General features: G+C 43.4%; 1 pseudogene; it reads left to right on the top strand.

Annotated features, from left to right (window-relative positions):
- Positions 1 to 4,403, top strand: part of LOC122112027 — a 29,301-nt pseudogene extending 24,898 nt beyond the window's left edge.
- The last annotated feature ends 17,241 nt before the right edge of the window (positions 4,404 to 21,644 follow it).

Raw genomic sequence — 21,644 nt, 5'->3', positions numbered from 1 at the left:
TGGTGACACAGATCAAGATGCGCTATACACATACTTTGCTAAATGGCAAAAAGTTCAATACCTAATCAAAAATTAAGAGAAGTAAGAAAAGAGGTATGTTTGAGAATACTGGAAGGGATGACATTGATCAAGAGACACTGTATTCATAAACTACTTCTGTGAATGGCAACACCTCTGTACAACTACTTAAAGATAATAAAAATATTCAAAAAAGTAATGTGGGATGGTTATGGGGAAACAGAGTAAACAAATGAAGAGAAGAGAGGGGAAATGCAATAAAAATCTGATGTATATCCTAGAAAATAAACAACTCTTCTGCATCCTCCTTTCTCTTAAGTGTGGGAGTATCTCAAGTCTTATATGATTTATGTCCCAGTATCTCTGTGTGTGTGTGTGTGTGTGTGTGTGTGTGTGTGTGTGTGTGTATTACTCATTCAGTGTGCTCACTTGTAGATTTGTAGGAATATTCTAGTTACCACAAATGAGGGAAACCATGCAACCTATGTTTTGTTGACTCTTCTTCAAGTCCTTCCGTTTCCATACAAAGGGTACATTATCATTCTTTCTGAAAATGAGTATAATTCCATTGTGTAAATTTGACACATTTTTCATGTATTTGGCCAATGAGGTGAATCTAAGATGATTCCATATCTTAACTATGGTAAACCATTCTGCAATGACCATGGATGTGCTGGTGGCTTTAGAATGGCTTTTTTGTGGTCTATTGGATAAACGCCCAGGAGTGGGATTGTTGGATCATAGGGAAGTTCAATGTTCAGTCTCTTGAGGAATCTCCATACTGCTTTCATTCATTGTTTACATTCCCACCAACATTGTAGTAGTCTTGCCTTTTAGCTACCTTCCCACTAGTATCAGCTATTGTTCGTTTTCTTGATAAACGTTATGCTAAGTGGGGTGAAGGGGAATCTCAGTGTTGTTTTGAACTTTTTTTATGGCCAGAGATATACACCTAGTGGAGAATTACAAATAGTGGAGAATTCCTAGTGAGAGCAAAAACACCAGGGAAAACCATAATGGGGATCCAAATAGGGAAAGATGGAGTAAAGCAATCCCTCTTTGCAGACAAAGAACTATATGGATTCCTCACTTAAGCTACTTGAGTTGATCCAAAACTGGCAAAGTTTCAGGGTACAAAATCAACCCACAAAAAGCAGTAGCTTTCCTTTATGCCAACAGTGAGAAGACTGAGACTGAAATCAGGAAAGCAACTCCAAGTGTAATTACCTAAAATACCTAGGAATTAATCTACGATGTCAAGGACCTTCCTTATGAAAGTTGTGAAATTCAGAAAAGAAGAAATTGAAGCAGATTTAAGGAAATAGAAAAACTTCTTATGCTCATGGATGGAAAGTATTGGTAGTGCAAAAATGTCAATAATGCCCAGAGCAATATACAAATTCAACACAATGCCCATCAAAATCCCAACAATGTTCTTCAATGAAATAGAGAAAGCAATCCCAAATTTCATATGGAATAATAAAAGATGCAGAGGAGCAAGAACAATCCTTAGCAGGAAGAACAATTATGGAGGAAAATCAACATCAAATTTCAAGCTTTATTACAAAGCTATAGTAATAAAAACTGCTTGGTACTGGCACAAGAATAGGCATGTGGACCAATGGAATAGAACAGAAGACCCAGAAATGAGCCCACAGACCTAGAGCCACCTAATATTTCCCAAGGAAGGGAAAAACACATTTTGGAGGAAACACAGCCTCTTCAACAAATGATGTTGACAAAATTGGCTATCTATATACAGAAAACTGAAGCTAGGTACTCATATATCACCCTGCACCTGAATCAGTTCCAAATGGATCAAGGACCTCAATATAAGACCTGATACATTGAAAATATTACAAGAAGAGGTGGGGAAAATACTAGGGCTCCTAGGCATGGGTTGAAACTTCCTAAATATAGATCCAGAAACAAAACGAAGCAAGGAAAGACTAGATAAATGGGATTACATCAAACTGAAGAGGTTCTGCATGGCAAAGGGCATAGTGAACAAGATAAACAGCCCACAGAATGGGAGAAGATTCTTACTGGAAAAGTACCAGAGAAGGACCTCCTATCTAAAATATACTTAGAGCTCAAAAAAATTAACCCCCCAAAAACAAATCCTCAAAGAAACAACCACCCAATTAATATCTGGGCTAAAGACTTAGAGAGACTGCTCAGAAGAAGTAAGAATGGCCAATAGACACATGAAGAAATGCTCGACTTCTTTGGCCATAAAAGAAATGCAAAGCAAAACAACACTGAGATTCCACCTCATCCCAGTTAGAATGGCCATTATCAAGAAAATTAACAATAACAGGTGCTTGTGGGGAAGTGTCCAAAAGGCCACTGTTGGTGGGAATGTAAATTTGTTCAAGAGCTCTGGAAAGCAGTATGGAGATTTCTCAAACAACTAAACATAGAGCTTCCCTATGACACACCAATCCCACTGTTGGGCACTCAACCAATAGACCACAAACAAGGCCACTCTCAAGCTACCAGCACAGCCAAGGTTGTTGCAGTATTGTTTACTGTAGCCCGGATATGCAATCAACACAGTTTCCCATCAATGGACAAATAGATCATGAACATGTGGTACATTTACACACTGGAATTCTACTCCTTAGTCAGAAAGAATGATACTGCACCCTTCATAAGAAAATGGAAAATTTGGAAAAAATTGTATTAAGCAAAGAGAGCCAGACCCAAAAGAAACATCGTTTACATGACTTCTATGATTTGTTGTAGCTTGAATGTGCCTATAAATCAAAAAGTGAACAACCTGGTTGGTAAAAGACAAAATATATACTTGGACACAAAATATGCAGGATGCTAGACATTCACACAGTGAGATCAAAGGAGTATAATCTTAGAAGAGGATAATAAAGGCTCAATTGCCATTTGCATATGATCATATAAAATAATGTTTATCAAAAATGACCACCTAGAAATGCATATGAGGTTGTATGTTATTTTGCTTTACTTTTTTCTCTTGGTAGCTGCTTTTTGTTTTCTGTACCTTTTGTCTTTTATGCAATTTTACCTGTTTGGAGGAGCACAGGACAAAGGGTGGCAAGGTGCAGCAGTGTACTCACTGTACACTATGTTGAAAATGAGGTATAGAAATTGTGTGGAGAGTCAGGAAGGAAAAACTGGGAGGAAATGAGGGAAGTGGTGATGCTATTCTAAAAGAAATGCCCTCACCACTTTTTCTAGGAACTTCCTTAGCCCAGTGGTAGAGATGCTGAGATTTTTATGGGTAGCTGTGCTCAGGCGAACATGTACTGCCTGGGGCCTGGGGCTCTTTTCAGCCAGTGGGGACGTGGACTCAGGTAGCTGTGGCAGTAGGACTAATGGGAGTAGCAGGGGTTGTGAACAGTAGCTGGACCTAGACCAGTCCACAAAGAGCCCACACTTGACCCTGATGACCCAGCACAGCTGGTTAAAAGCTTGCACGACTCACCCCTGACAGTCTTCATCCCACCTGTTCCCAACAGTATCACTTAGGCTGAGTTGGGTGGCACCCCGATGAGCTCATGGATATGGAAAATACTGAAGAAAACTACCTGAGCCTCCAACAGCCTCGTCAGAGCCTCTTGGAAGAAGGAATGAAGCCAGAAGGAGGCTGTTTCTACCTCTAGGCATTTGGGAAGAGAAATGGGGCCCAAGGGCCCCAGCCCAGGTGGAGAGTGAAGGCTTGGGGACACTGATCCCAATGGCATTCTGACCAATGATGTTGGTATTGGTGGCCCCAGTGGGCATCACAGAAATCCCCCATACCTCTGAAAGAAGGAGGAGAATAGCAAGGAGAGGTGCCAGGACAGTGGGCAGAGCTGGAGTGAGAGTGGCAGGGCCACACCAGCAAGAGAACTATGAGACGGTGTCATATGGAGACAATCTGTATGTGTGCTTGCTCTGTGCCAAGGGCTTTCCTGCCTGTGAGCAGCTCACTGCTCATATGGAGATGCACACAAAGGAGGAGCTGTTCATCAAGGAGGAGGGGGCACGTGAGACTGGCAGCAGGGGCTGCTGAGGAGGAGGCTGAGGATCTTAATGCCTCACACAGCCTATGCAGCAGACACCCAGTCATTTAAGTTCTCAGTCTGTGAGAAGGCTACAAGGACCTGGCCACCCTGAGGCAGCAGGAGAAGACACTCTGGCTCATGAGGCCCTTCCTCTGCAATATCAACAACAAGATGTGCACCCAGTGTGACCCTATGACACAACCCATGCAGAGCCACCTGGGCCTGAAGCCTTTTGCCTGTGATGAGTGTGTCATGCTCTTGACCCAGCAGCACTGCCCCAGATGCCCCCCACCCAGAGCTTTAATCAACTGTCTGTACCTAGGGAAGCCAAAAGGAGGAAAGCCTTCAGGCCCAAGCTGATGTGTGATGCTGGTGGGGACCATTCTGCCTCCTGTCCCACTACTTGCTACAGCCCTGGGGTCTGCCAAGAATAATTGTGAGTGGATTTCCTGAGAGCTGGTCCCTTTCCTTCAGGATGGGTTAGGGAAGGGGTAGAAGGGAACCTCTTCATGCTAGTGAAGCACTGTTCTTCCTGAGATTATGGGTGGTGCCTGGAACAGGCCCCTGCCTGAAAGGAAACATGACTATGTGCATGTGTCTGTATGAGTCCCTGACTCCAGGGAGCAGATGCTTGGGGGCAGCTCCTTTCCTCCTTTAGCCAGGGTGGCATTGCTCTCTGGCACAGGGATAGTCAAGGTGACCCCACCACCTAACTCTGGGCTTGTGTTGCTGTTACACATATGGATATGTTCTTCCTCCATATGTTTTGTAAATTGAGAACTCTTTTTAAACCCAAACAAGCAATCCTTAATTTTCTTCTTACCCCTTTGGGGCTGAGCAAGGGTCTGCAGACTGAATGTAACTGGAGCAAGTGCTCCTACCTGAGAGGTGATGTTGTGGGCCCATCAGTGAGCTTATCTCCCCAGGCCCCAGAAGCCCTCCCTTGCCCAAAGGCTTCCCTGGTCCTGAGCCCTGCCTGGGCTGCCTCAGGAAAACACGTTTCCTATATTTTCAAGAAATATTCTTTGTCTAGAGGTGCTTGTTTTTGTTTTTGCCTTTTGTTTTTCAGTTGAGAACTCTCTGCCCCACCTGCCACCCCACCCCCACCCCCATTCCATCTAACATTTATGGTTATTGAAGTGTTGGAACTGCAAGGGTTAGGGGTGGAGGGAGGCTGGACTTGCTGAAAGGGCTTCAGTATTTGTGTTTCTCATTTCTGTATGTGTGCGTGAGTGTGGTTGCACTGTGTCTGCACAGATGCTTCACGTTCTTTCCTCACTGAACAAGGGGGAGAGACTTTTGACCATTGCTAGCTCTTGAAGTCATGAGAACAGTACAGTACTGTGGTGACTGGAAGCTGAGGGTGAACTGATTGCTTTTTTTATTTGTAGGAAAAAGCATGGCTCAGGTCATTCACAGAAGCCATCTTGAGTCCTGGAGGTCTGGACCCCAACCTATCAACTGCTACTCACTATGCATGCTTTTGTCAGGCAGTGTGACCCACAAGGACAGACCAGCTCACAGCATCTCCTGCCAAGAACAGGATAAGTTGGAAGTGAGACCTGTTCCCCCCTCCCACCACTCCAAGCCTACACACTCCACATCCTGTCCAAATTTGGAGCTGGAAAGACCCAAAACCTCTATGGGCACATCTAGTGTGGGCAAGAGCCAATCACGGAACTAGGGAAGAGAACAGAACCTTTGAACCCTCCTGGCCACTCTAGTGAGGGTTGATCATGCCCATGGACTCAACCTAGGCTGGGTCCAATGAGTTCCCCCATACCATAGGTTTCTCAGATATTTGTGTGGGTCCTAGCCACAAACTCGGCCAGACCATGGTTGCATGCTTCCTTCCATTGCCCTTGGCCAGCTGAGCCACAGGACTGGGCTATCAATCTTTTGTCTTCATTTTGCTTCATACATTTTTCTTGTTTCCTTTCAATTTTAAGTTCAGACCAAAAAAAAAATTGCAGAATAATCCCCAATCCCAACCATTCAGAGACCATCCAAGTGAAAACAGCCAAGCTTAGGGACTGAGGTGGTGAATGATGTTTTCTGGGAATGAGGGAGTGAGGTCACAGATTTCTTGGTGGAGCCTCCATGTGGCCCCCCTATCCCTGAGCTGGCTCTCTTTCCGGTGAGATAGGAGATGGAGGTCTGGACCCTTGGTCTCAGTTCCAACAAGTCTCGCTGAGCACCTGAGGAAACACCTGGGCTACTCCCTAACCCTATTAGCACTTAAACTCACATGTAGCACATGGGAATTGTGCATGCTCCCAGTGGCCCTCGTGGCCTCTAACACCATAGGCGGCTGCATCTATGACTTGACTCCTCTACACAACTTCAGGGACTTGGAGCAGAGCTTCATCGTTCAGTGTCTGTGTGACAGAGCAATGTACCCACCCAGTACTGTATCAAGGTTTTTCTATATTTTAATGAGAAAGAACCACGTACATTTCTGTTTGTTTGTTTTTTTTTTGCCTGTCATGGGCCTAGAACTTGGGGCCTGAACACTGTCCTTGAGCTCTTCTGCTCAAGGCTAGTACTATACCACTTGAGCTACAGCAGTATTTCTAGTATCCTGGGTATTAACTAGAGAAAAGAGTCTCAAGGACTTTCCAGCCTGGGCTGGCTTTGAACCATATCCTCAGATCTCAGCCTCTTGAGTAGCTAGGATTACAGGTATGAGCAACCAGTGCCTAGCAAGTTCCCTATTTGAGATGATAAGGGTAGTTGGGATAAGGAGGGATTAATACAACACTTGGCTTTGTTTTCATTTCCTTGGATTCCATGTCAGTATTTGTTGAAAGTGTGTGTGTGTGTGTGTGTGTGTGTGTGTGTGTATGAATGATAAAAGCCTCACAAGGAAATTAAGCCATGGGAGGTAAATGCAGCTTACAGATTTCTGCTTCCATCTCTTAATTCCTAAGTGTTTCAGAGAAACAGTAAGCAGAAAATGGCAAATGTAACTAAGGAATGATGACTTCTTAGAGGGGGGAAATAAGCTCAACTCAAATTCACAAAACCTATTTTTTAAACCAAAATATATTTTGAATAAGTATGGAACCTCAGTTAGCTCAGATACAAAATGATAGTAATATACGTTGCTCATTGTTTACAAAAACTTTTACAGTTTCAGATCTCAGCAGCTCTAAAGCCAGTCCCAGATAAGCCTCATCTTCCAATACAGGTCCTGGGCCAGCTCTGGAACAGCTCATGGGCAGACATAGGGCTGGGAAGAGGTGGGAAGCCTCCCTGGCTTCACCACGGACCTCATCATCAATCCCAAGGATTCTCCAAGTCCAGATGGCACTTAACAGCTTGGGCCTGTGCTACCCAAGCCTCAGGCCTGCTGGCTTTACCTTAAAATGTTGCAACAGCTGCTGCATATTGGTGGCTGTGAGTTCTGGTCACAGGACCTGAGTCTGGACGTGGGCCTCAAGGGAAAGGTGAGCTCCTTCTGATGCTCTGCCCCTGAACTTGGGGGTGTGGGTGGACTGAGGTGAGAGTCTAACTAAAGCCAAATGCAGGGACTTTTGCATAGCTCAGTTGACTCCAGTGGGTCCGTTAACCTCCTACATCTCTATCTAGTGACGGGCTGAAAGGACTCTCAACAGTGTTGTTCTTATATCAATGTGTTTGTGCAGTCATGAATGTATTCATTTCTCAGACTTGGGACAAAGAGATAACAGCAAAATGGGCACTGCCACTGCCTGCTCCCTCAGGATCCAGACACTGCAAGGCCTCCTCCAAGATTAGGGGGAAAAGAGGGAAAAAAAGAAAAAAGATGAACCTTTTTTTTTTTGTTTTTTTTTTATTTTTTTGGGGTCCGGTCATGGGGCCTGAACTCTGGGCCTGGGCGCTGTCCCTCAGCTCTTCAGCTCAAGGCTAGCACTCTACCACTTGAGCAACAGCACCACTTCCGGCTTTTTTCTTTTTGCTTATGTGGTGCTGAGGAATCAAACCCAGGGCCTCTGGCGTGCAAGGCATGCGCTCTACCACTGAGCCACCTTCCCAGCCCCAAAAGATGAACCTTTAAGAAAATGAAACTCTCAAGCAATTTGCAACATAGCCATACACCTCAACCTGTGAATCCAACAACCTAAATCCAAACTGACTATCCCCAACTCACGTAGCCTGGAGGGGGTTCTAGTCCATTAGCACTTGGGGGCACTGGACCACCTGTCCACTGTCCCCATGCCGACGTTTTCACTGGTCCTTAGACACATTTGTAGGAGTGTAACCAGGCTAGCCTGTTGGAAGGCATTGCCCTCCTATAAATATCTTGGGTGTGGGAAGCCTGTGCATCCCAGAGGGCAGGGCTTAGGAGAGCAAGTGCTGTCTCCCACCTCCAGGCCTGAGTAACAAAAGCTCAAGCCAGGCTGAGAGGAGCAGATGGAGTGCTTAGCAGAGTCCCTTCTGAAGGGACCAAGTCTTCCAAATGGCCAGTCACAATGGGGACCATATAAAGTGAACCTGTAGATGCTATGAATAAGGGAATGGCAAAAGACTTGACCAGTTTTAGTTGATGTTCCAAATGGGATTGGTGGGAATTGAGGCTGCCCGAAAGCCCTTCCTAGGATGCCCCCAGCTTCAGTTGAGCCACTTTAATTTTCTACAGAAACTGCTTTCCCTACATCCCTTCACTATTAATTGCTGTCACTTATTGAATTCAAAAATGCTCCATAACAGGGGCTGGGAAAGTAGCTCGGTGGTAGAGTCCTTGCCTTGCACACATGAGGCCCTGTGTTTGATTCCTCAGCACCACATAAGCAGAAAAAGCCAGAAGTGGTGCTTTGCCTGAAGTGGTAGAGCACTAGCCTGCTGAAGAGCTGAGGGACAGAGCCCAGGCCAGAGATCAGGCCCCACGACTGACAAAAAAAAAAATGGAATCAAAGGGTTCCATCACAGTCCTCAGTTGGGGCAGGGAGGGGCCCAGAGTACCCATCTACTTGGCAGGACACGTTAGGGCCAGGTGCTGTGTGGAGCCACTCTTACCCGTCCTTCAGTTGCTTGCCCCAGCTACTTCAGGAGCCCTAGGTTGGGCTCTGGCTCATTTTCATATACCTCAAGGGGAATGGGATGGAAAGTAGATATAGTTCTTTTAGGGAATTGGTATTGCAAAACCCATTAAGTCCTACTTTATAACCTTCACAAAGAGGGGCAGAAGCACTAGGGTCACACTTCTTTACTGGTCGAACCCTTTGTACTCAGCACATTGAGTTCACATCCCTCAAGGGTTAGGATAAATTCAGGTCAGAATTGCAGGTATGCAGCCCTCTAGTGTCACAGAAAACTGGTTGACCAATGGCTAATTTCCATTCAGAAATGTGCAGTATTAATGTATAGTGATGAGAAAGTATTAACCATTTCAAGAAAAGCATGATGGAAAACATTATAAAAAGAATTTGATGCAGAAAACAGTAAATTTTTATTATAAGTAAGTTCCCAGTGACATGGCTGGCAGAGTTCTCTGTTGTACTTGTATTCAATTACTTCTTGGATTTCCCTTTACCTGTAAGGAAACAGCACTTGGGGTGTTAATGAGTAGAACGTCCCTGAGAAAATGTTCAAGGTATAGAAAACACATGGACATTGTTTGTTTCCAAAGGGACTGAACCAGAACCCTAAGTGGACCTTTAGGCTAACGTATAGTGAACACCTGGGTAGAATGTGAAGGTGGACTCTGACAAACCTTCAAGGTACTTTGGAACACAACACTCTGGTAAGATATATAAGGAAATGTAAGACATTCTTCTACCTCAGAAATGTTTCAATGTGCTGATTTGAGCAGAATTTTTAGTACAGAGGTAAAATAGAATATACGCTTAGAGAAAGTGAATCATGAAACAACTGTAAACAAAGAAAACATTTTAACAAGACTTATTTGGATATTTTACATAAAATAGCTTCCTAAATGTGACATAAAAGAACAACATGTCAACTGGAATTACTTAAGCAAAATATGTACAACCAATAGTGCTTTTTTAATTTCTCAGATAGAAAAGTATAAAATATTTTGATGGCCACTTTGGCACTTGTGTAGTTATTTTAAACAAGGTAACGATTTGTCCTCATTTTCATCTACACTCTTTATTTTCTGAAGAAAAATATCTGTTCATATGCTCGCGAACAACCCAATTTGACTGGAAAATTTTATGGACACAAGGGTTGTAAGCAATTTTTGTGTAGCATGATACCAAAATATTAACTAGCATAGTTTACAAATGTGTAGCTGTGAACAGCAGCCACTTTCATAGGTATGTGAAAATACTCAAAAATATAAACAAATAGTTTTCACTTCTCCCAGTTTAGTATGAGTTTTCATTAATCTGGTACTTCCACAAGCAGTCTGGGACTAGCATTTGCTTTCTGAACTACTTTTCAAAGAGCCTAGATATGTGACTTCAGATATGAAAGTGGTGGCAATGATTCCTGTAGATGAGTAAAAGAATAAAGTGGTGTCAGGCTGAAATCTCCTGATCCCCCTTCATGGTGGTGTGTATTCCTGCCCCTGGCCCTAAACACCCCTAGATTTGGTACAATCTCTTCCTGCACATCAGGACATTGTCATACTTACCCTCAGACTTTTCAGGAGTCATTTTCTCCTTCTGATCCTTAACCACGTCAAATTCTGAAATTAATACACTTGTTATTTTAGGTCTCAAGGCATGATTCACAAATTCACAATCTTTTCTTACCCCAGAACAGGCCTTTTCTCTAGTGTGGTATTAAATGCCATGACTAAAATTTGCTTGACGACCCTATCCAAAGTTCTATGCCAGAAACCAAAGAAAGCCCTGATCAACAAACACTTTTTCTCTTTCCCAAGACTTCCTTCAGAATACTCACTTGTATTTTTTCACCCTGGCATTTGATTTTTTATGTTTAACATATTTATCACCACATTTTATGATGTAGAGAATAAATGGAAAATGAAAAGGGTAAGAAAATAAGAAACAGGGACCAATTAGTGGTTTTTAGAAGTGGACTGATGAAACTTTCCTGTGGCATCAAAATCAACAGAGCTTTTCAAAAACTACAGATCAGGTCCATATTGAAGCAGAATAATTGTTCCTGACCAGTAAATGCAATGTGACATTCACAGCTGGACTCTGGTTCAGATAAAGTTCCCATACTGGAAATTATCGACACAAGTAGGAAAAATACCAAGACAGATTATATCCTTAATTCCTGTATTTTCTCATTGTTAACAAAATGAGTGGGGCAAGTACTCATAATATATGAAACAAATTGAGATATTCAGCTTTAAGAGCAAATGATGAAAATGTACATATATATATATATATATATATATATATATATATATATATATATATTCACATAGTGGAATGAGACGTGGAAAATGTGGAAGAAAGCAAGAACTATTAAAAACTGATAAAGCTAAATGAAATCAATGTGAGGGTGTTTATTTTTATACTCCTCAACATTGAAACAGATTAAATTAAATCAATATCAAAAGTAAAAATATAGAGGATATTTTAATACTGCTTCTTTATGAATATTGAGGTATATTTAAAGCTATACTTTCAATATATGGGGCCACACTTTTATGTTTATTTCCCAGTGTTATGGAGCCTCTGCATTCTGAAGGACAGCCTGAGGATAAACCACACTGCATTTTCATACAGCATATGGTGTGGTGTGTGAGCATTATCTATCAATGTCATCTGAAGTTGGCTTCCTGGGGAACATTCCAGCAATATTTGTGTCAAACTTTGTTATTTTAATGAAAAATCGTGGAACCTGTTGCATCTCTGATAGTGAGTAGAATGATAAAAGTTAACTCTGTATTGTAGAAATACAGTAATATTTAACCCTAAGGTGCTACATCCAACTTCTCAGGAAGAAATCCAGTGTGCAGGCAAAGCATGAAAAACATCAATTAATTATTACCTCATAGAGATACTAAAGAAAGCGAGATTTAAAGAAATTAATGGACTACGTTACTAATGATGCTCTAGAAAACTTTCATCATGGAATGTTTTCCTTATGCATACTTTGTGCCTCACATATGTTTTCCTTATAAATATTCTTCATTGAAGAAATGGTGGGCTTGGCTGAATTTATAGTTTCTAAATTTGAAGTTAGTCTTTTTTTTAATTCACTTTAAAAGCATATGAGCCTGGGCGCTGGTGGCTCCTATCTATAATACTAGGTACTCAGGAGGATGAAATCTGCTAATCACTGTACAAAGCTATCCTGGGCAGGAAAGGTCCTGAGACTCTTATCTCCAATTAATCACCAGAAATGTGGAAGTCGTGTTCTGGTTCAGAATAGAAGAACAGCAGTGTTGAAGGAAAAAGTTCATGGACAAACCCAGACCCTGGGTTCAACCTCCACAATTGCCAGAACAGAATAAAAAAAAAGTTGCATAATAGCAGCCACCCCTTGCAAAATATTTGTAGGAAAGTGTGGTTTATCCCTAAAATCCTCACTGTCCAACAGGCTAAAGTAGGGACGATCACAGTTCCCAACCAACTCCAGAAAAAAATTCCTCAAGACCCAGTCTCATGAACAGAGTAATATGGGCCTGTCATCCCAAGTACAGGAAAAAATAAACAGAATCCTTGTCCAGGCCATTCTCAGAGAAAAGCTAGATGCTATTAAAAATCACAAAATCAAAAATGGCTAGAAGGAAGCATGACTCAAACGGCAGAAAACCTCATTGGCTAGCACAAGTTCCTGAGTTCAATCTCTTGCACTGAAGAAATAAAACAAAATAAAACCCAGATCAAAAGGCTTTGAATAAATATTATCATATACAATTGTGATGCCAAAGAAGCAATGGAAAACAAAGATGGAATGAAAATTTCTAGCATCTTTCCACTTTTCCATTGAAAAGTACACAGCTGTTTTACACTGCACACCTCTGATTTATAAGCATCTGGAGGAAAGTGACTCAACTCTCATTGTAGGAAGTACAGAAAGTTTGGGATGGAATATGAATCTGTCTCCTCCAGTCTACTGCTCCTTGTTAAGACAGTATCTAAAGTCTAAGTTCAGATATTTATTCAGTGGGTTTCCTATTAGTATGTAACCAGGCTGTTCTCATCTACAAGCTATGTTGGCTTAAAACTCCAAAGATTTGGGTTACACTTTTAATGAAATTATTGTGAAGGGCTCAAAACACCATTCTAACGAAACCAAGTTTAACTCTTTACGTGGAGAGACTGACAAAGTAATCCAAGTTCCCTAGTTACCAGGGGTGTGTTACAGTAGTGCTCCAACAAGAACTGTGTTTGCAAAATGCATTAAATACATCTTGGGGGAAAGGTACAATGCTTTTTTAATATGAGACAACAAGTGGAATAAAATGGCAGCTACCTCTGTGGTAACCAAATTTTCTATTTCTTGGTAACCCCCACTTCCAATCCTGAATCTCTGGCTTCCAGAATGCTGTCTGCCCAGTCCTGACCACAGCTGAAGAAGAGCCCCCAGTCATCTTTGAGCTTCTGTAAGCCACCACCTGTGTGTGGTTCTGCCCTGATGATATAAACTCTGCCCCACTGAAGGTCGGTGCTGCTCTTATCCTTCCAGGATGAGGCAGTCATTGGCTGGCCAAATAAAACTCCTTGTCACCTTTAACTGTGCCTTTGTGGATTTTCTTGACTTCAGGGACATTACACTGGAGGCTACAGCGAGAAAATCAATCTGGATAGCATCAGACCTTGGCCCCTAGGAAACCCCCCTCGTAGGCCAGTGTCTTGGCCCTCAGGGGAACAGCTTCTTTTTTGTCTGTTGTGGGGCTTGAACTCTGGGCCTGGGCGCTGTCCCTGAGCTCTTCAACTCAAGGCTAGAGCTCTACCACTTCAGCCACAGTACTACTTCTGGTTTTCTGAGTGGTTTATTGGACATAAGAGTGTCACAGTCTTTCCTGCCCATGCTGGCTTTGAACCACGATCCTCAGAACTCAGCCTCCTGAGTAGCTAGGATTACAGGCATGAGCCACTGGCAGCCAGCCTCAGGGGACAGCTTCTGAGCGAATCCATTAAGTTTCTCAGCTCTAATGTTCCCTGAGCCTCCCTGGAGTATCTGTTTCCCCAAGGACCAATGTGGACAGGAATTATTTGGCTGGGGCTTCCTTGGGAAGCCAACTGGGACTTCTTTGAGAAGCCATGTGGGTTATCTCTCTGTCTTATCTGTCTTTTGGTGTTGTTTTCCTCTTGTTCTCTCTGCCTAATTTTTACAAATATGGGTCAGACATCTGTGTTCCTTAAAGCCACTGTCTGATGGCCTCAGTGGGCTAGTAACAACGGACGGAAACCCCCACTGGGGAGGTGCCCCCTGAGATGCTTCAGTGCCCTGTGGTCTCCCGCCACTCTGACACCTGGCTCTGGGACACTGAACTGCCAGAAATCTTTTTAGAGTTATTCAGAAATCTTCTGGAAGTCTCTGTCTTGTCTTCTCTCTAGGCAATGGCAGGGAGACACACTGCCCAGAATAGGCAGTAGGGAGATTGGTTTGCTGAGTGGGAGTGGCAGGCCCATTCAGCAGAGTTAGAGCCCTTAAAGGATGAACTGGAGGCCCACTAGGCCCCAACTTAGCCTTTGGTTTTGGTCTTGTTCCGTTTAAAAATTGGTACCAATTTTAAATGTGGATTGTTGTTTTTGTTGATCAATTGGATATCTCTGGGCCCAGTCACAGGCCTATTAAGTCCCCCTCCCTGTGTGGCAGCAGTCAAGAGGTATGGCTGGATGGTTGTAGGCCTGGCTTGGTCCCCTAGCAATTTGGCTAAAGACAAGGCTATAAGCTTGGTCCAGACATTTGCCTGGTCCTGGCAGTGTAAAAAAGTTGTAAAATGCTCTTGTCTAAAAGTGGATGAAAGACAAAGTCAGGCCAGTTTAGTTTCAGGTGACTCCTACTCAGCCTTCTTCCAACTGTAGGTATTCAAAAGGCCAATTCGTATGATAAAGTGTTTGTTAAACAAGCAGGTCCTGGGGAAAATGAGGCCTAGCTAAAGTTCATTGTTCTGCTAATGCTTGGAGAAATATTTCACTGTTAAAATGTTTTGTCTTATTCATTTTTGCATGCTTTAAGATCTTTGTGAACAACTGTGTTTGTATGTGTGTGTATGTGTGTGAATATGTTCAAGAAACTGTTAGCATGCTGTAAAAAAGAGGAAAAATTGGGTGGGTTTATACTTAAACCACAAATAGGTAAAAGGGTAAATGTATGAGTTTAAATTCTTAGAAGATCATCAGGTTTGGGTGTGTAAAAGGTCTTCTAAGGATTCTCTAATTTGCAAAGTAACAGAATCTGGTATTTTAACATGTAAGAGTGTTAACACTATGTAATCAAGTTATCTGGCCTGGCAAAAAGGCATTGGGAACTTGGGATTCATTTCCTTTCTGCTAAGTGGGGAATACAGAGGAGAGAAGTATTCGAAATTTAAATGTAAACGTTTGTTTATCCCTGCCAAAGACTTTGTCTTTTCTGTATAAAACTGCTTGGCTTTTTTTTTTTTTTTTTTTTCAGAAAAAAGCACAGGAAAACAGGACTGTGAGGCTATCTTCGGGGGTTAGGGATCAACTGGCAAAGGTACAACTCAGCCAGTCCATGCCTGGTAGGACGGGCCCTAGTGGGGAGTCCATGGATGGTGGAAGAGGATAAACTGGCACAAAGGCAGTTCATCTAACCCTAAGGAGTGTGATGGGAATATGCCCATTCTCTAGCATGGGCGGGGTGCCTATCTTTGTCCTCTTTCCTTTCCCTGCAGATAGACACTGGAAATGGGTGATGTGATTGGTACTTTGAAAACTGCCCCTTGAATTGTAAAGGAAGGTTGAAAAGGGTTTATGTAATTGGGTCTCAATGATATTTTACAATTAGCTATATTTTAGAAAAAGTAAAAAGATGCTCTGAGATTCCTTGTTTGTCAAATCTGGATGTGTGCTGGCGCTTGATCACCCCCACTTCCAATTCTGAATCTCTGGCCTCCAGAATGCTGTCTGCCTGGTGCTGATGACAGCTGACAATATCCCTGCCCCCAATCATCTTTCAGCTTCTGTAAACAGCCATCAGCATGTGGTTCTGACCAATATAAACTCTGCCTCAAGGGAGGTCCCTGCTGTTCTTGGCCCTCCCAGGACAAGGCAGTCATTGGCCAGCCAAATAAAACACCTTGTCACCTTTAATCATGCCTCCTTGGAGTTTCTTGACTTTGGGGATATTACATCTCCACTATCCAGTCAATTTTCAGCAACATTTCAGGCCCCTTTCTGACATGCTATTTGCTCACCTTCCTTGTATTTCACTCTGTAGGATGCACACCCCTTTTCCACAGCAAGCATTCTTTCTGGAGAATCACCTCCAATCTTGAATGATCCTTCATCTTTCTTCTCTCTCTTAGACATAATATCATACAGCTTAACCATTGGATATAAAGGCTGAGGGTTCTCCTCAGTAACTTGCTGAGCCTAGGAGTGTGAGCACATACAGATGAATTGGGATACATCAATAATATACAACACAAGTATATACATCATGGATATACACATTTTATACATCACAGACATGTAATATGCACAAATACCACATATAGCTAATCATAATTTGTAAATGTTTTGAACATCCACATATATTTGTGACTATACACAGACACACACACACACATATATACACACACAAAGGAATGTATGTATGTGTGTGTGCACGTATGTTCATAGTAAGGTAAGTCTTCTTCAAGACAGGCTACTCTAAATAGCAGGCCACAAGGACAAAGAGTAGGTATTTTCATCTCCACTAACATCAATGTTTGCCAATTCTTGTATGACAATAAAAAAGAATATCACCCCCAGGATTATAAGAATCAAGTGTTATTCAATAGCACTTCACTTCTGTACTTTTTACCTGCATGTACTCTAATTTACTTTTAAAATCAATTCATATGACTCAAGTCCTACATTGCTACGGTACTCACCACCTCAGCTCTGGTTTGTTGATAAGGTGTTCCACAATGTTTCAATGTACTGCGATTAGATTTCCTTTGTTTACCCATATTTCACTCTGGAATATGACACTGATATTAGGAAAATGCAACTCATAAACTGCAATATTTGGCAGCACCAGTCCAAAGTGTGACTTGTAAATTTTTTAAATTATGGAGGTAGGTTAATAATATGTCATGCAGCATTTGTAAACATGTACAATTTCCTATCAAAACACATACATATATGATAAAGTAAATATAGTTCAATTAGGCACAAAAAACTCTTCATTCCTATGGCAAAGATATACTACTGTCTTGTTCAAGTTTATCTTGTTGAAAGATGTTGAAAATCCAATTTTACCAGGAAATCACTTGTTTGTAATAATATCTTTATAGCCTTCACAGATAATGACTGACCACTGATTTTATCAAAGAAATATTGCTTGCTTTCAAGGAGGCATCACAAAAAACAGTAACAAAGAAAATTTAAGTTGGAGCTAGTAATAACTTGATTACCTTTATCTACGCCCCCTTGCCACAAACATGGCTTCTTAGAGGGAAGAGACCTCCATTCCTGCTTGTGTAGGGTTAGGCTGTTCAATCTGGCAGGATCTCTCCTATTTTTCTCTTCTGGACTTTGAATATTCAATTTCAAGTTAGCTTGGTGTTCTGTCATTTGAGGCATATCACCAGGGCAGGTTTTACCTGATTGATTTTGAGTAAGAGTCTGGCTAAATTTCTTACCCAGGTTTTGTTCAAAATATGTTCCATGACTCTCAGCCTCCTAGGCAGCAATGAGTACAGCCAGTGGTACATTTTAAGGTTTTTTTTAAAACTGCTCAAGGCCTAGGGAAGTTGATTAACAAAACAATATGAACCTCTCTCAACCCTATGTCCCACCAATCCTGACTGCTGCACAACAGTTTCTGCATTCTAGGCATCTTCCTCAGCAGCTGCCCATCCCAACCCGCTAGCTTCCTGTGGTTGGCTCACCATGTTTCCATCACCAGTACCCACAGTGGTGGTTCAGTGAGTGTTTTCAGCACAACTCCACAAGTTCTTCATACCTGCTGTCACCAACAACACCTTCTTACTCTAGTGTGGCCCCAAAAGGAATTCCTTACACTCTGAGCCACTCTAATAGCCAATGTGCACAACTTCCTTTGTGCCTTCATTGGGTCCTGAACTCAGGGACTAGACTCTGTCCTTTGACTTTTCAATCAAGGCTGGCACTCTCATCCTTGAAACAGAGCTTCATTTCCTGTGTTTTAGAGAGACAACTTTCATGGACTTCCCTGTCCAGGCTGATTTTGAACCCCAATCCTCAGATCTCAGCCTACTGTGTAGTTAGGATGACAGGTATGAGCCAATATCACCAGGCTAACATCTGTATGTTAGATCTACTAACCTCGTGGGGAGAGGATAATTCAAAAGGCAGTGATGGTTCCCTCTCCCAGACTCCTCCTCTGACTGCTTGCTGAACAGATCCCACAGAATCAAGAATGCCAGGCAAATTCCTCATTTAGGCCCTGCTCTCCATTCCTGTGTCCCTGGAGGATTCCATCACCTGTACTTTGGCCCTTAGAGACATCATCACCCCCACTTAATGAAGGCTAAATATTCCTCTCTCTCAAATTACTCCTAACTCCTGCACCCTACTGCAGATACCTGACAACACAGACAGAAACAACACACAACTCAGAAAAGGGACCTTCAGCTCTTACCCTCCTAATTAGCTACCATTGCACCTGTAAACCATCTGTGACTTGCGTTCATTACTGCTTAAGTCATTGGAGAAAATTCATTCACAAAGCAGCTACACACTGTACCCCAGGCCCCAACATCGACAGTGTCTTCCTGCTGAAAAGATTCTGTAAGGAGAGAGCCGGGTAGTTTCCCCACTGCTCACCTCGCCATGCTCAATGACCATGGAAGATTCCAGCATCCGACATCATCTTAAAAAGTTCATCTCTCATCTTTCTCCTTCCTCCTATTCCACATCAGAGCCCACAAACTGCACTGGCCTCAAAACGTGATCCTTCCACTATCCACCACCCAAGTATCTAATAAGGTCTTGAACCACTGACATCTTGTTTTCACTCCTTACTGAAGAGGGAAGAAGTTAATGAATCGAGCTGTGGGAAGCATCCTTCCCAATGCCTGCTTTGACTTCTGCTGACCTGATTCCTTAGCATCAAGATTGACAGGCACTTTCCTCATTACTTGTCCTAACTCCAGGCGGGGGGTCAGGGAAGAGTCCCCAGTCTGTCCTGTGGCCAACACCAGTGCTTATGTCTGGGGACTGTCAGGGCCCAAGGCTTCTCTATCCCTTTACTCCTTGGTTTCCCTGCTCCACTGCAGCCAGGTTAATCCGCAGTGGCCTCCAAACGTGACCTTTACACTGGGACCAGGACGCCAGTCTTTATCCCTGCTCACAGGAGAAGTTGCTTCACAGGCAGTGGGACCCTAGCCCCACCCCAGCGCTGACCAGGAGCTGAACACAGCCCCGCACCCAGGTGGCCAAGCATTTTCCTCAGCACGCTCCCGCCCCACCCCCACGCTCAAGATCCTCTGTCCTGTGGCCATCAGAGGCGCCCCGCACCCCGGGATTCCATGAGCACCTCCTAGACACCCCAAAGGCTCATCTCTCCCTCTACTCATTCCTGCCCCTCCCCCCACCTAACCACTCCATGGCGCCAAAACCAGATCCTTCCGCCCAAAGCCACCAAGTAGCTGCTGTTGCCTCCATCTTGCAAGAGTGCTCAGGGCAGCCGGCAGAAGTTGACCCACAGAGCCGTGCCCCCTCCCCACCCACCCGGTCCCCGGGGTGCTGACCAGCTCCCAGCACGTCCACGTGACTCAGGGAGGCCCTCCGACCTCACCCTCCTGCTCGCCCCTCTCGTTCTGCCCACCCCCCACGGCCACCTCCCTTTGTCCAGACCGCGCCACCATGACAAAGGCCCATGCGACAGTGCCACCTGTCAGGGACAGGACGGCGACCTCGAGCGAGGCTCGTCCACCTACAAGGCCACGGGCCACACGCCACACCCACCGGAGCCCTTTGACCTTCCCTCCCCCCTACACACACATACTGTCAGTCCCATTTGCTCAACATGAAGTCAGCATTGCTCTGAGGCCTTACCTGAACTCTTACAACAAAGTTTCAAGCACCAACTGCCAGTGCACAGCTGCAAGCTCCAAGTCTCGCGGAAGCGCACTTGCATTAAGGAGACCTCGCAGGGAATGCTGGGCATAGCGCCTGCACATGCGCAATGCATCATATACCCAGGGCAGAGCATGCGTAGCTATGACTCAGCATAATCCCCAGAAATGGTGGCACCCACCAAGGCAGGGCCCCTAGGCCTGAAAACCCTTTCCCCGCCTGCTTGCGGAATGCACACCTCTCCATGGCCTAAGATTGAAAATGGACTTGCACACTCTTTCTCCCAGAATCTTCCCAGTGTTTCACCAGCTTGCACGACATTCCGAAAACAAGCAGACTGCCCCTGTCCAGTCATGTATCTGAAAACGCAGAATTACCAAAGAAGTTGTAACTGCTACTTTTGGAACGCTATTCCCATGTTTAGGTTGCGTTTTTCCTCTGAGTTTCCAGGCATGTGCACTAGAACTATACCCACTCCACAGGAATAAACACACTCAGTCCTGATGGCTCTCACATTTCTTTGGCTCCATTACTGGATATTAATATCTGTTACCAACCGTTAAAATAGGGATACAGGTGGACCCATTGCAATAATAAGATGTACAAGTCGTTATGTCGAAAACGAACTTTACAACTTTGGTGGGGAGAGGAGGGGGAACGAGGAGGATTGGGTGGGGGGCAGGGGTAGGATGAGAAGGGAAAACAAAGGAGGAGGCTACAATGCTTGATAAGAAATGTACTCACCTTGCCCATGTAATTGTAACCCCTCTATACAGTATTTTCACAATAAAAAAAAGAACATAAAGATAAAAAAATAAAATCTGTTACCTACCTAGGCAGAGAAGAGCAGTATGGATGCAGTATGCTCGCTGCAGCCCCACATCCTCATTCTGTTCTCTGACAGTGCACAGGGAATTGCTTGCTGTTGGTATCTGCCTTTGAGATGTCTAATGTTTACTGCAATCTTTCGAAGCCAACTGCTTTGGCCTGTTTGTAGTGAAAAGCTCAAGTAATGCTTGTACTCCTGGGACAGAGAAGAAGAGAAGGGGAGACTTTTTCCTGGAACAATTGGCAGAGATTTAGCATTTTTTGAAAATAATGAAATGCTATTAAGTTTTGGTAAAGGCTACTAGAATTGATGCTGTTGTATTATACTTAAGTCTATATTGTTAGTACCGTGAAAATGATTTCTGCAAATGAATAAAACTGTCAAGATGGGCATTTCCCTTACAGTTTGGAGACATGTGTGGAAAAGTCTTATGCTCTGGCCTTTAAAATAACGGGATTATTTCATTGTCTGCTGTGTGGGAGGCTCAGATTGCTCCATGTCTTAGGTATATACAATTATTCAAATATAAAATCATATACTGGAGTCCCTTAAGGTGATATTTTTGTAGGCTTTACCTGAAACACATAGGAACACATGTGTAATACACGTATAACACTATACAAACATATTGTGGTTTATCAGAATGCTCACTTCAGC

This window comes from Dipodomys spectabilis, unplaced genomic scaffold (genome assembly GCF_019054845.1).
Source record: "Dipodomys spectabilis isolate Male_0828 unplaced genomic scaffold, ASM1905484v1 ptg000091l, whole genome shotgun sequence".
Taxonomy (NCBI): Eukaryota; Metazoa; Chordata; class Mammalia; order Rodentia; family Heteromyidae; genus Dipodomys; species Dipodomys spectabilis.
Note: the sequence above shows the minus strand (reverse complement) of the source record. Positions and strands in the feature narration are given on the sequence as shown.